Source organism: Schistocerca serialis, chromosome 7, assembly GCF_023864345.2.
Source record: "Schistocerca serialis cubense isolate TAMUIC-IGC-003099 chromosome 7, iqSchSeri2.2, whole genome shotgun sequence".
NCBI classification, from domain to species: domain Eukaryota; kingdom Metazoa; phylum Arthropoda; class Insecta; order Orthoptera; family Acrididae; genus Schistocerca; species Schistocerca serialis.
In genome coordinates, this window is record NC_064644.1 from 147104464 (window position 1) to 147118370 (window position 13907).

Here is a 13907-nt window from a genome sequence, read left to right on the forward strand (position 1 = left end):
GAATTCTGCCTCGGGCATGGATGTGAGTGATGTCATTAGGTTAGTTAGGTTTAAGAAGTTTTAGGTTCTAGGGAACTGATGACGTCAGCTGTTAACTCCCATAGTGCTCAGAGCCATTTTTGAACACATTAATACTGAAGAGGTAGCTTAGCAATAATAAATAACTCGGTCAGCAGCTGCATCGTGGTTTACTGGCTGAGAGCATCATGATATCAAAGTGACGCGGGTAACAGTGGCATGTCTCTTATAATGGAGTCCAACACAGTATTTGTGAAACATACATAAATCGTACAAAGTATGGAACAATGGGAGTACTTTCATATCTGCATATGTTCACCCTCTCCTGGTTCCTCGAATGACGAACCTCAGGTAATACTGATTTGTGATTAAAATATGCAATTCTGGTTATATGATTTAATATTATTCGTTATTAACAAACCGACCCAGCCAACAACATGTTATATGGTGCCGAGCTCCAGCGTGAATCCCACCCACTCAAGTGTCCCAAAGATCCTCACTGGTCCTGTGGAAAAGGGGAGGGAAGGGGTAATAAATTCTGGTGTTTATCCAGGTGTAAGTAGGGCGAAAGGTAGCCTCGAATATAGCTCCCCCATGTGTTTAACCTAATGGTTCAAAAGGCTCTGAGCACTATGGGACTTAACTTCTAAGGTCATCAGTCCCCTGGAACTTAGAACTATGTAAACCTAACTAACCTAAGGACATCACACACATCCATGCCCGAGGCAGGATTCGAACCTGCGACCGTAGCGGTCGCGCGGTTCCGGACTGTAGTGCCTAGAACCGCTCGGCCACTCCGGCCTGTGTAACCTAATACCTGATGTACTTATCAGCAACGCACACTCCAGATAGTGTGCCCATTGCTATTCCACGGTCCCTTTAAATCGCGCCTCTATAAACCCCATTATCTGAAGGTACCTTTAAATCTAACAGGAACCTTGAAGAAGTAGAAAAAAAAACAATATATATAGTACGTATACAACCACAATAAAGGTGATAAATACAGGAAAATCTAGAGGAATACAATGGGACAGTGTGGGAAGGCTTAAGTGATAAATGAAAGGAAAAACTGAGTAGCATTTGGTCACTTAATATTAAATTAGGACTGTGTGACAAGATTTTGTTTCACAAATAGCAAACTTCATGTACTGCTTCCAGTATTCCATTTCCTAATATATTTTCTCAATATCGCCTGATTTAATTACATTACATGCTATTACGCTTGATGACAGTTTTCATGATGTAACTTCTTTTCAAGCAATATCCACTTTCCTTAACTTACATTCAAAGTTCCTTACAATCTTTGGAAATGTCACCCATATTCCTCAAAATCATTATTTCTTCTACCTTCACTTTTGTACTGCTTTCCTCATTGGGTTCCCCATGCACATATTACATTACAGCATGGATGGGTTATAACATTTTCCCACTATTATCTCAATTTACTGCTACAATTTCAGATTAATTGAATTATGTAACTACAATCTGGGTTCAGTAGATAACGTCCCACTCTCTGTCTTTTTTCCCCTGCTTCTTTAAGGATTTCAAAGCATTTGTCACAGTCGAACCGTCAAAACTTTATCTATATTTAAAATTGCTACAGAAATAAGTTTGCTTATTGAGCATATCTACTAAGCTATCCAGTAGGGACAGTACTGCCTCGTGTGCTCCTACGTTTCCCTACGTTTCCCCAAATCCTAAACTGATCTTCCTCGATTTCTTCTACCAATCATCCCAAAAATAATGTTGTTAGTATTTTGCAGCCATAACTTATTAAATTAGAGGATTGATATTACTCACATCTGCCTGTTTTAGAATTGAAATTATTACGTTCTAGAAGCGTGGAGGTATTCCGGATCTCCCACAGATGCGTAGCGAAATTCTTAATCTCAGCTACTCTATTCTCGCTATCGCTACTACGCTGGTCATTTCTGGTGACATACATCAAACACTGTTCAACCAGAACACTACGACTACCTACCTACTATCGATGTAAATCCGTCTAGGCGATAGCAGCGTCAATCGGCGGGGAATGTCTGCTAATGACACAAACGCACAGTGCTTGCAGTATCGCTGAGGGTGCTTTCCATGTGTAGGATGGGGACGGCGTGCAATCCATCAAAATCTGACCGAGGGAGTATTATGACTGCCTGGAGGCTTTACACGAGCATTTAAAAAACTGCACGACTTATCGGGTGTTCGAGGAGTGCTGTGGTGAGTGTCCTCAGCTCATGGCGAAACTAAGGTTAAACCGCGTCCAGACATCGTGGGGCTGTGCGCCGATCACTCATTGTTAAGGTCGGGCGTCGTTGACTTTCCAGACTGCTAAAAGAAAAGGCGACGAACTCTGTCAGAACTATCTCCAGACTTCAATGCTGGGCAGAGTACAAGTGTCTCTGAATGCATAGTGTACCTAACACTCCCAAAGATGGGCCTCCGCAGCCGACGACCCATGCATATACTGATGTTAACGCCACTACATTGGCAACAACAAGTTAAATGGGCACGTGACCATCGGCACTGGACGTTGGCTCAGTGGCAGGGCGTTGCATGATCCGATGAATCCGGATAACTTCTTGATCATGCCGATGGGAGGGTGCGTAACCGTAGTCCTCGAGGGTAGCGGGACTGAGACAAGCTGACAACGACTCCATTATGCTCTAGGGAACCTCCATAGGCTCAGTGGACCACGAGAAATGCATCATGACGACCAAAGAGTGTCGTACGCTTGTTCACGACACGTACACGCCTTCTTGGCAATAGTGTTTACTAATGACTTTGGCATTTTTCAACAAAATAATGTGCTGTGTCACAAGGCGAGGGATGTGATGGAGGGATTCGAGGAACACACTGGCGAGTTCCAGTTGATGTGGTGCCCCCGCAACTCGGCAGACCTGAACGCGATCGAACACATCTGGGATGTGACTAAACGTGGCATCGCAGCTCAGCGCTCCCTTCCCGGGAATTTACGGGTATTAGGTGAGTTGTGTGTGCAGATGTGGAGCCATCACCCTCCACTAACCTCTCAACGTTTACGCTACGACGCGTCGTCACTGTTGTGCAGATCAAAGGTGGACATACTGGCTATTATGCAGGTGGCCGTAATGTTCTGGATGACCATTGTGTATGGTGGGAAGATATCGTCTAGTCGAAAGACAAAGAAAAGGAAAAAATTTGAATTGCGTTATTTATACAAAAACAACCTGCACCTTTATTGTGTACTGCACGGAGAACATGAACAGCAAGAACGGCCATACGTTGCCCACGGCCTGGCTGCTAGCGATTTCAAACCAGTGGATTGCGTTTGTTTGCCAGCTATCAGCAGCAACTGACCCCACCAAGCAAGCCGGCCGAAGTGGCCGTGCGGTTAAAGGCGCTGCAGTCTGGAACCGCAAGACCGCTACGGTCGCAGGTTCGAATCCTGCCTCGGGCATGGATGTTTGTGAGGTCCTTAGGTTAGTTAGGTTTAACTAGTTCTAGGGGACTAATGACCTCAGCAGTTGAGTCCCATAGTGCTCAGAGCCAGAGCCAGCCACCAAGCACCATAAAAACCGGCCACAAGAGAACAACAGTGCATCCGTAACGCTTCGCTACAAGTAAACACTACTCCACGGATACTAGTTGCCGATTTGCCTACCAATCACTAACTAGAGATAAGATGTTTCCTACCAGTCACCTACTAGAGTTATCTTGCAATCAGCTACGAGAGTAGCACCGGCAGTAGCGCCGGTCCAATCTATAGAAACCTAATTACATTCCCGATATGGCCGTCCATTGTGGCCGAGCGGTTCTAGGCACTTCAGTCCGGAACCGCGCTGCTGCTACGGTCGCAGGTTCGAATCCTGCCTCGCACATGGATGTGTGTGATGTCCTTAGGTTAGTTAGGTGGAAGTAGTTCTAAGTATAGGGGACTGATGACTCAGATGTTAAGTCCCATAGTGCTCAGAACCATTTGAACCATTCCAGATATGTGACGTTGGCAGCCTTCAGGTAACCGAAATATATGGCGTATAGTGGAAGACATTAACCAGCATCCAGCAGGGATGCTGAAGGGAACCACAGAGATAGTAATTTAGCTGTTTAAGTGCTGTAAAATACCCTTCGTAATACATGCAATTATTATATTTAAAATCTGTACCACCATATTGACCTTGATAATTTTTGACCACTTGCGTCCACTTTAGTGAACTTAGCACGTCTGCTATCACAGCGCCTGAGAAAAGACACAGCCTACACGAAAGAGCTCACGTAACGGCAAGATTAAGACAACGTTTCCTTAATCTACCGCGAGTTATGGCGGTTAAGAGCCACCTTGAAAGGAAATGGCTCTAACTAGACCGTCGCGTCTGGCGGGACGAGCAACGACGTCGGCACTTTTGAAGGCGGTGACGGGCAGCCTCACTTCATTCCGAGCGCCCTTGAAGCGGGCGCCGGCGAGAGGGCCTGTTTGCAAAAGAGCTGTCCCTTCCCTGCGACAGGCGCGCCACGCCGACGAGCGGCGGGTGTCAATAACAGTTTAGGCTGTCAGCGGGCGCGAAATTCAGGCTCCACCGAGCCTGATGTCATTAGGTGCCGCCGACACAGCCGGCGACGGTGGGGGCGGAGGAGACGGGGAGACGGAAGCGGCGTCTCTTTCCAGAAGAGCAGGGACCTCGCCGTCTCCTGCCACATCACACTGCGCCACGTCACGCAGGAGGGGCGGCCGACGTCGTCGCATTTTCTTAGATTAGAGGCCGGAGACAAAGACGTTAATGGCATTTCATTGAGGCGTTGCAAAATAAGCGGGTACAGGCAAGAGATTATGAAAACCGCAGCATAAAATACTTATTGTTCTGCTGGCCGATATATATATATATACAGGGTGAGTCACCTAACGTTACCGCTGGATATATTTCGTAAACCACATCAAATACTGACGAATCGATTCCACAGACCGAACGTGAGGAGAGGGGCTAGTGTAATTGGTTAATACAAACTATAAAAAAATGCACGGAAGTATGTTTATTAACACAAACCTAGGTTTTTTTAAATGGAACCCTGTTAGTTTTGTTAGCACACCTGAACATTTGAACAAATACGTAATCAGTGCCGTTTGTTGCATTGTAAAATGTTAATTACATCCGGAGATATTGTAGCCTAAAGTTAACGCTTGAGTACCACTGCTCCGCTGTTCGATCGTGTGTATCGGAGAGCACCGAATTACGTAGGGATCCAAAGGGAACGGTGATGGACCTTAGGTACAGAAAGACTGGAATAGCACATTACCCCTACATGCTAACACCTTTTTATTGGTCTTTTTCACTGACGCACATGTACATTACCATGAGGGGTGAGATACACGTACACACATGGTTTCCGTTTTCAATTACGGAGTGGAATAGTGTGTCCCGACATGTCAGGCCAATAGATGTTTAATGAGGTGGCCATCATTTGCTGCACACAATTGCAATCTCTGGCGTAATGAATGTCGTACACGCCGCAGTACATCTGGTGTAAAGTCGCCGCAGGCTGCCACAATACGTTGTTTCATATCCTCTGGGGTTGTAGGCACATCACGGTATACATTCTCCTTTAACGTACCCCACAGAAAGAAGTCCAGAGGTGTACGATCAGGAGAACGGGCTGGCCAATTTATGCGTCCTCCACGTCCTATGAAACGCCCGTCGAACATCCTGTCAAGGGTCAGCCTAGTGTTAATTGCGGAATGTGCAGGTGCACCATCATGCTGATGCCACATACGTCGACGCGTTTCCAGTGGGACATTTTCGAGCAACGTTGGCAGATCATTCCGTAGAAACGCGATGTATGTTGCAGCTGTTTGGGCCCCTGCAATGAAGTGTTTGTTGAAACACGCAACTGAACGTCGGAGGTTTCAAGCGTCAACTTTAGGTTACAATATCTCCGGATGTAATTAACATTTTACAATGCAGCAAACGGCACTGATTACGTATTTGTTTATATGTTCAGATGTGCTAACAAAACTAACGTGGTCCCATTTTAAAAAACGTAGGATTGTGTTAAAAATCATACTTCCGTGCATTTTTGTATGGTTTATATTAAACAATTACACTAGCCCCTCTCCTCATATTCGGTCTGTGGAATCGGTTCGTCAGTATTTGATGTGGTTTACGAAATATGTCCAGCGGTAGCGTTAGGTCACTCACACTGTATATACATATATATATATATATATATATATATATATATATATATATATATATATATATAGAGATAGGCCGGCCGGTGTGGCCGAGCGGTTCTAGGCGCTTTAGTCTGGAACCGCGCGACCGCTACGGTCGCAGGTTCGAATCCTGCCTCGGCCATGGATGTGTGTGTTGTCTTTAGGCTAGTTAGGTTTAAAGAGTTCTAAGTTCTAGGGGACTGATGACCTCAGATGTTAAGTCCCATAATGCTCAGAACCATTTGAACCATTTTTATATTTTCCATGTCCATCAGAGTGTTTAGTAGAGAATCGTGTAAAAGTGTGTAGTAAATCGGTCAAGAACATTTCCTGGTTTTGGAAACATTTCTTTGCATAGTAGTACAGATAACACCTCGAATAGATTTTGAGTTCCTTTGCCTCATGGAGGATTAAAGTGAGTGTGAAGTTGGGAAGTTTAACAACTAGAGAGAAAGAGAATTGCTGTCAGGAAGCACCACTGAGAACTGTGAAACACTGGGGCAAACCATATTCAGTAAGAAATTCAAGGTTGGTGATAGTCTGGATTTGGTGGTACCAAGCACATTGCCGTTAGGAGTCACTAACCGCTGGACATAGTGCTGATTCGCAAGAAACAGTTGCAGAAGTAGACCTCCATTGCCATTATAATGACAGCTATCAACTGTACTTAATGTGATGGGAATGATGCTGGTATGGTATGCATCATGAACTGCAGATTGTGGAAAAACTGAAAATCGCAAATAAAAAAGGATGCTATTGTCACGTCAAAACAACAATCCAGTGCAAATTGGAAGTCATGGTCGTCAATGAAATACAATGTAAAGCACTGCAAATATGATTACTACTGACAATAACGTGCAGCCACAACACAACTTATTTCACAAACGGAGAGAGCACCTTTTATGCAATAGTCTATTTTTCTGAATGCTGCTATTTATACAAACGTTTAAAAGTACAGAAAATTCGAGCAGTACACGCAAGGTACTTTGAGAACATTCCAGAAACGATGGATACTAAATAAAAATTAATGATTTAAACTGCCGATCCGCACATGACAATCTGGTACGCTAACCACTACGCCACACTCCTAAACCCACAACTTTCCGTAATATTTAATGTGCCATTAATGTATTTTTTCTTCGCATATTTCTGTTTATGAGTAGCTTACTTCGATTCTAAGTGCAGTACGTTTCGACTGCGCTGAAACGTACGTGTAGGAAACCTTTGGGATGAAACTAATGTCATTAGTATTTCTTACTTGTTTCGACGAATGAAATTAACTCTAAGGCAATGAAATACGTTACTAAATGAACAGTTCTCATTATGGTATAGCCTAAGACCACCTACTATAATTATACACTTGATAAGAAAAGATTGATTGAGTTGCGATGCCATGTTGTATTTCATACAAGTAGTGTGATTCGACCACCGAAAGTTGTTACACTAGTCATTACATAATATACACTCCTGGAAATGGAAAAAAGAACACATTGACACCGGTGTGTCAGACCCACCATACTTGCTCCGGACACTGCGAGAGGGCTGTACAAGCAATGATCACACGCACGGCACAGCGGACGCACCAGGAACCGCGGTGTTGGCCGTCGAATGGCGCTAGCTGCGCAGCATTTGTGCACCACCGCCGTCAGTGTCAGCCAGTTTGCCGTGGCATACGGAGCTCCATCGCAGTCTTTAACACTGGTAGCATGCCGCGACAGCGTGGACGTGAACCGTATGTGCAGTTGACGGACTTTGAGCGAGGGCGTATAGTGGGCATGCGGGAGGCCGGGTGGACGTACCGCCGAATTGCTCAACACGTGGGGCGTGAGGTCTCCACAGTACATCGATGTTGTCGCCAGTGGTCGGCGGAAGGTGCACGTGCCCGTCGACCTGGGACCGGACCGCAGCGACGCACGGATGCACGCCAAGACCGTAGGATCCTACGCAGTGCCGTAGGGGACCGCACCGCCACTTCCCAGCAAATTAGGGACACTGTTGCTCCTGGGGTATCGGCGAGGACCATTCGCAACCGTCTCCATGAAGCTGGGCTACGGTCCCGCACACCGTTAGGCCGTCTTCCGCTCACGCCCCAACATCGTGCAGCCCGCCTCCAGTGGTGTCGCGACAGGTGTGAATGGAGGGACGAATGGAGACGTGTCGTCTTCAGCGATGAGAGTCGCTTCTGCCTTGGTGCCAATGATGGTCGTATGCGTGTTTGGCGCCGTGCAGGTGAGCGCCGCAATCAGGACTGCATACGACCGAGGCACACAGGGCCAACACCCGGCATCATGGTGTGGGGAGCGATCTCCTACACTGGCCGTACACCACTGGTGATCGTCGAGGGGACACTGAATAGTGCACGGTACATCCAAACCGTCATCGAACCCATCGTTCTACCATTCCTAGACCGGCAAGGGAACTTGCTGTTCCAACAGGACAATGCACGTCCGCATGTATCCCGTGCCACCCAACGTGCTCTAGAAGGTGTAAGTCAACTACCCTGGCCAGCAAGATCTCCGGATCTGTCCCCCATTGGGCATGTTTGGGACTGGATTAAGCGTCGTCTCACGCGGTCTGCACGTCCAGCACGAACGCTGGTCCAACTGAGGCGCCAGGTGGAAATGGCATGGCAAGCCGTTCCACAGGACTACATCCAGCATCTCTACGATCGTCTCCATGGGAGAATAGCAGCCTGCATTGCTGCGACAGGTGGATATACACTGTACTAGTGCCGACATTGTGCATGCTCTGTTGCCTGTGTCTATGTGCCTGTGGTTCTGTCAGTGTGATCATGTGATGTATCTGACCCCAGGAATCTGTCAATAAAGTTTCCCCTTCCTGGGACAATGAATTCATGGTGCTCTTATTTCAATTTCCAGGAGTGTATAATACCAAGTTGTAAAATAGGGTTTTTATGTGTACACCTTTTGGTGTAGACTTACTTGATAATTCGACATATGGTAAGTTTTGCTGAGCAACCTGATTTCTATAAGACAAAGAAGTCTCTATGAAGAATATAATTTTCATTATGTGAAAACATCTCTTCAGAAATGACTTTTCTAAGGGTCATGTACTTAAAGCAAAACTTTTTGGGAACAACCATTTGAAATAGCTCCTTACGTATGTTGAAAAATTAGGGATCATTGGATTATTTTCACGTTCTGTTTCCATTTCGATTAATGAATTTGAGGTACTCAGTTTCAAACAAGGGAAATAAGATAAAAAAAAGGCAAACCTTGAGGAATCTAAATTTACTTAATAATTGTTGATAGGGAATCAGGAAGGAGTAACTGAGAAAGGCAAAAGTAGCAATACGAGACACTGCAGCAAGCAAGAATTCGCAATCAATTGAGAACCTAACTATCAATATTCACTTTTCAACTAACTACAACTATATTTTAGATTGAAATTATTATTTCGATTTTCAAACATCGACACAAAATACGTCACTTATTGTTTAAAACACTGTATGTCTTCAGTACGTTGTAAAAATAATACAGCAACATACCTACACTGATGGCCACAATGAATGCGATATACAACAAATGTTAAATTTTTATAAAGTGCACTTTATGCTTGTACATGTATACCTAATAATGTTACGCACATCCAAGCATAAAGAACACTCCAAATCAATGTAATGTGTATTGATATTGCAGTCATCATGGCCATCAATATAAGTAGGCATGTGGGTAGCTTTCATAGCACGTGAAAGAAATACAGAGATTGAAATAATAAATGATTCACTCTGTACAAATATTTAGAAATGAAAAATAATAATTTTGGTACCAAACATAGTACCATTTTAATCTAATTTAATTCATAACGTATTATTCAACAGAATGCGATTTGTAGAGGGACAGGTAATTAGTTCACTGGGAGCACAAACACCCCAGCAATTACTGCTGTTTGTATGTTGCACATTATGTGATAACTACCCTACAAAATTTTGTTTTTAATAATGCATAATTACAAAACTTTATATATTAATAAGATTTTATTGAGGTTAGTACAAAAGTAACAAGTCCAGACATTCACAGACTTTGTTGAATAGTCTGTCTCAGTTTACGGTTAATCAGTGTGTTCAGGTCACTTCAAACAACGGCTTCATATCTACGTATTTTTCCATTAGTCTTTCTAATGGAAATACTCAGAATGTTTCTTAAATATTTTAAAAAATTTGAATGATATCCAGTTGTGTGTATAGTTTTCGCTACTGAAGCAAAATATAGAGTAACAGACATGTTTCAGCTAAAAGTTTAATCTTGTAACGCTGATTTGGAGTCATATAGTTTAAATTATGACTTTCAGAAACTAAAGCTATGTAATTAATTTCAGGTGCATATTTACCATACTGGCACACATAGAAAATCACATATCAGAGTAGCATAGTAAGCCTCTACGACTATCAAAATAAAAGGACCTAGCCCATTGATAAAGTCGAGTATCATGCGTTACATTATTTTATGTATTACGGGGTAAACACCCTGTAACAAAACATGCTCAGTTATAAGCGTCTATAGCCACAATGAATCCTCAAGTGCACATATGCATACTCTGCTATCGGACAATTGTAAATTATGAAGAGAAAGACCTATCTGTGGTAAAGAATGAATCATGGGAGAAGAGGAAGTTTGGATGCTCAAAAACTACGTATCACAGTAATGGCGATAGTGAGAGAGCGAAAAGCAGTGACGGATGAATTTTCAACTTCTTGCAAAAAATTTTGAGCGCGAAAATGTTTATGTATTCTCTGTTGCCTTCTATCGTCGTATCTAAAGTCGACATTTCTTCAACGGTTTTCCTGGTGTTTCGTCAGTGGGACTCGTTGGTATTGTCAAACGTATGTCCTCCAACGTCAGCTACCAGCGATGGAAGTCACACACGTGAAACTTCGGCTGAAGATCCTGAGTCAAAAGCCGACAGCCATCAGCAGTGGGCAGAAGCGGGGCGGGACTGACATTGCAATCCGCTTGTGCTGGTCAAACGGCATGCAAATTGTTAAAAAAACTAGAGACAGAAACTTAAAGGCGCCAGCAGTGAAGGGTGCAGATTTAACAGTGCCTTGCTAGGAGTTTACAAACCGTCAGCGGTGACCTTATCAGCGCATGACATTATGCTAGAGAAACTGAAGTTGCTGGAAAGTATTTGCGCGAGGGAAATCTACCAGGCCAAAGGAAACTTTAATAAAAAATCATAATTTTTTTTTCAAATTTTAATTTATAGAAGTTCACGAGTAATAGCAAAGATCGATAAATTTTATTGACTTATACAAGTTGAACAAACTCTACCAAGCTATCAATAATCCTAACAGGACAGATGTTAACTGAAATAGAACACTTTAATTGAAATTCTTGCACAATGGTGAATTTAACAAACATAAAAGAAATTTCGACATAGTAGTTCGGAAGCCATATAAGTCTTCGTGTTCGGCTTCTTTTTTCCCCTCTCTTCTAAAAAATACGGCGTGCACACACTTTATTCAGCATGTAAACATCACTACAGATATTAGGATTTAGGGTATGATATGTTCGATAATACGCTTGCCATCATTGGCGATGACGTGGGGCAGACAAAGAGCGAAATTCTGCATGACCTGCTAAAGTGTCGGAATATTGATGCTGTCGATGATCTCAATTACTGTTTCCAGCTTAGCAAATGGTTTTGTGATTATTGTTGTTCATCTTTCTTTATCATAGCACCACATAAAGGAGGCGAATGTATTGAGGTCTGCAGAATATGGCAGCCAATCGAGGACCATGCCAATGGCCTCTTGGTACCCCAGAGTCAGAATGGGTCCTCATAGTGCTACTGACATCACTCTCCTGCATCGATGGGATCAAGCTCCATGTCTTGCATGGTCCACATCTTGTCGAAATCTGGGTCACTTTGTAACAGGGATGAAATCATCTTCCAAAGCCTTCATGTACTGTTCGGCAGACACCATCAAACCATTAAGAAACTGACAGGACTGACTGGACATTGCGCACCCTCAGAGGGAGAAGAGACTTCTCGATCGTGAAATGAGGATTCTCAGTCTCCCAGATACTCCTGTTTTGATTATTGACGAACTCATCCGAATGAAAGTGTACTTCATCGCTAAGCCAAACCATATTCACATGAAAGTCCTGTTCGTCAGTTCTGTGGACAACAGTGTTGGCGAGACACAACCGCTCTTTCAAGGTCCCAGGACTTAATCGCTGATGGACTTAAATTTTTTAGGGAAAGAGATGCAGGTCTTCCACAACAATATGTCGCAGTGTCTCCCGGTTGATTCCCACCGGTATTGCAGGTAGTCTGGCCGATTTCCTGGGGCTGGTACGAAACATAATGCGTGTCCTAACGATGTTTTCAGGCATTTTCATCCTTTGTGGATTACCGCCTTTGCCAACATTATCATCACAAATGCAACCTGTCTTCTAAAACTTACAAATCAAATTGTTGATTGGCAATTTATTTTACACGTCTGTCTGGATCACATAAATTATTACATCTAACTATATAAGGTGTAGCGAGATAGTAGGGGATCCTACCGTTAATTTATTTCTAAGGGTTTATTTTATTCACTTGTTACGGTCAAGCAATTTTCTCGTCCCACCGTCTGGCAACAGCAATTCCGCACCAGGGTGGGCAATCTCGATCACCCACCTCCCTCGTGTGCTAATGAGCAAACGCCACCTAGGATACGCTGAACTTATGTTAAGTTTCTCGCTGTTCTCATTTCTACTACTTCTCATTACCTTCGTCTTTCTCCGATTTACTCTCAAACCATACTGTGTACTCATTAGACTGTTTATTCCGTTCAGCAGATCATTTAATTCTTCTTCACTTTCACTCAGGATAGCAATGTCATCAGCGAATCGTATCATTGACATCCTTTCACCTTGTATTTTAATTTCACTCCTGAACCTTTCTTTTATTTCCATCATTGCTTCCTCGATGTACAGATTGAAGAGTAGGGGCGAAAGGCTAAAGCCTTGTCTTACACCCTTTTTAATACGAGCACTTCGTTCTTGATCGTCCACTCTTCTTATTCCCTCTTGGTTGTTGTACATATTGTAAATGACCCGTCTCTCCCTATAGCTAACCCCTACTTTTTTCAGAATCTCGAACAGCTTGCACCATTTTATATTGCCAAACGCTTTTTCCAGGTCGACTAATCCTATGCAAGCGTCTTGATTTTTATTTAGCCTTGCTTCCATTATTAGCCGTAACGTCAGAATTGCCTCTCTCATCCCTTTACTTTTCCTAAAGCCAAACTGATTGTCACCAAGCGCATTCTCAACTTTCTTTTCCATTCTTCTGTATATTATCCTTGTAAGCAGCTTCGATGCATGAGCTGTTAAGCTGATTGTGCGATAATTCTCGCTTTTGTCAGTTCTTGCCGTCTTCGGACTTGTGTGGATGATGCTTTTCCGAAAGTCAGATGGTATATCGCCTGACTCATATATTCTACACACCAACGTGAATAGTCGTTTTTTTGCCACTTCCCCCAATGATTTTAGAAATTCTGATGTAATGTTATCTATCCTTTCTGCCTTATTTGACCGTAAGTCCTCCAAAGCTCTTTTAAATTCCGATTCCAATAGTGCATCCCCTACTCTTCTACATCGAATCCAGTTTCTTCTTCTATCACATCAGACAAATCTTCACCCTCATAAAGGCTTTCAATGTATTCTTTCCACCTATCTGCTCTCTCCTCTGCATT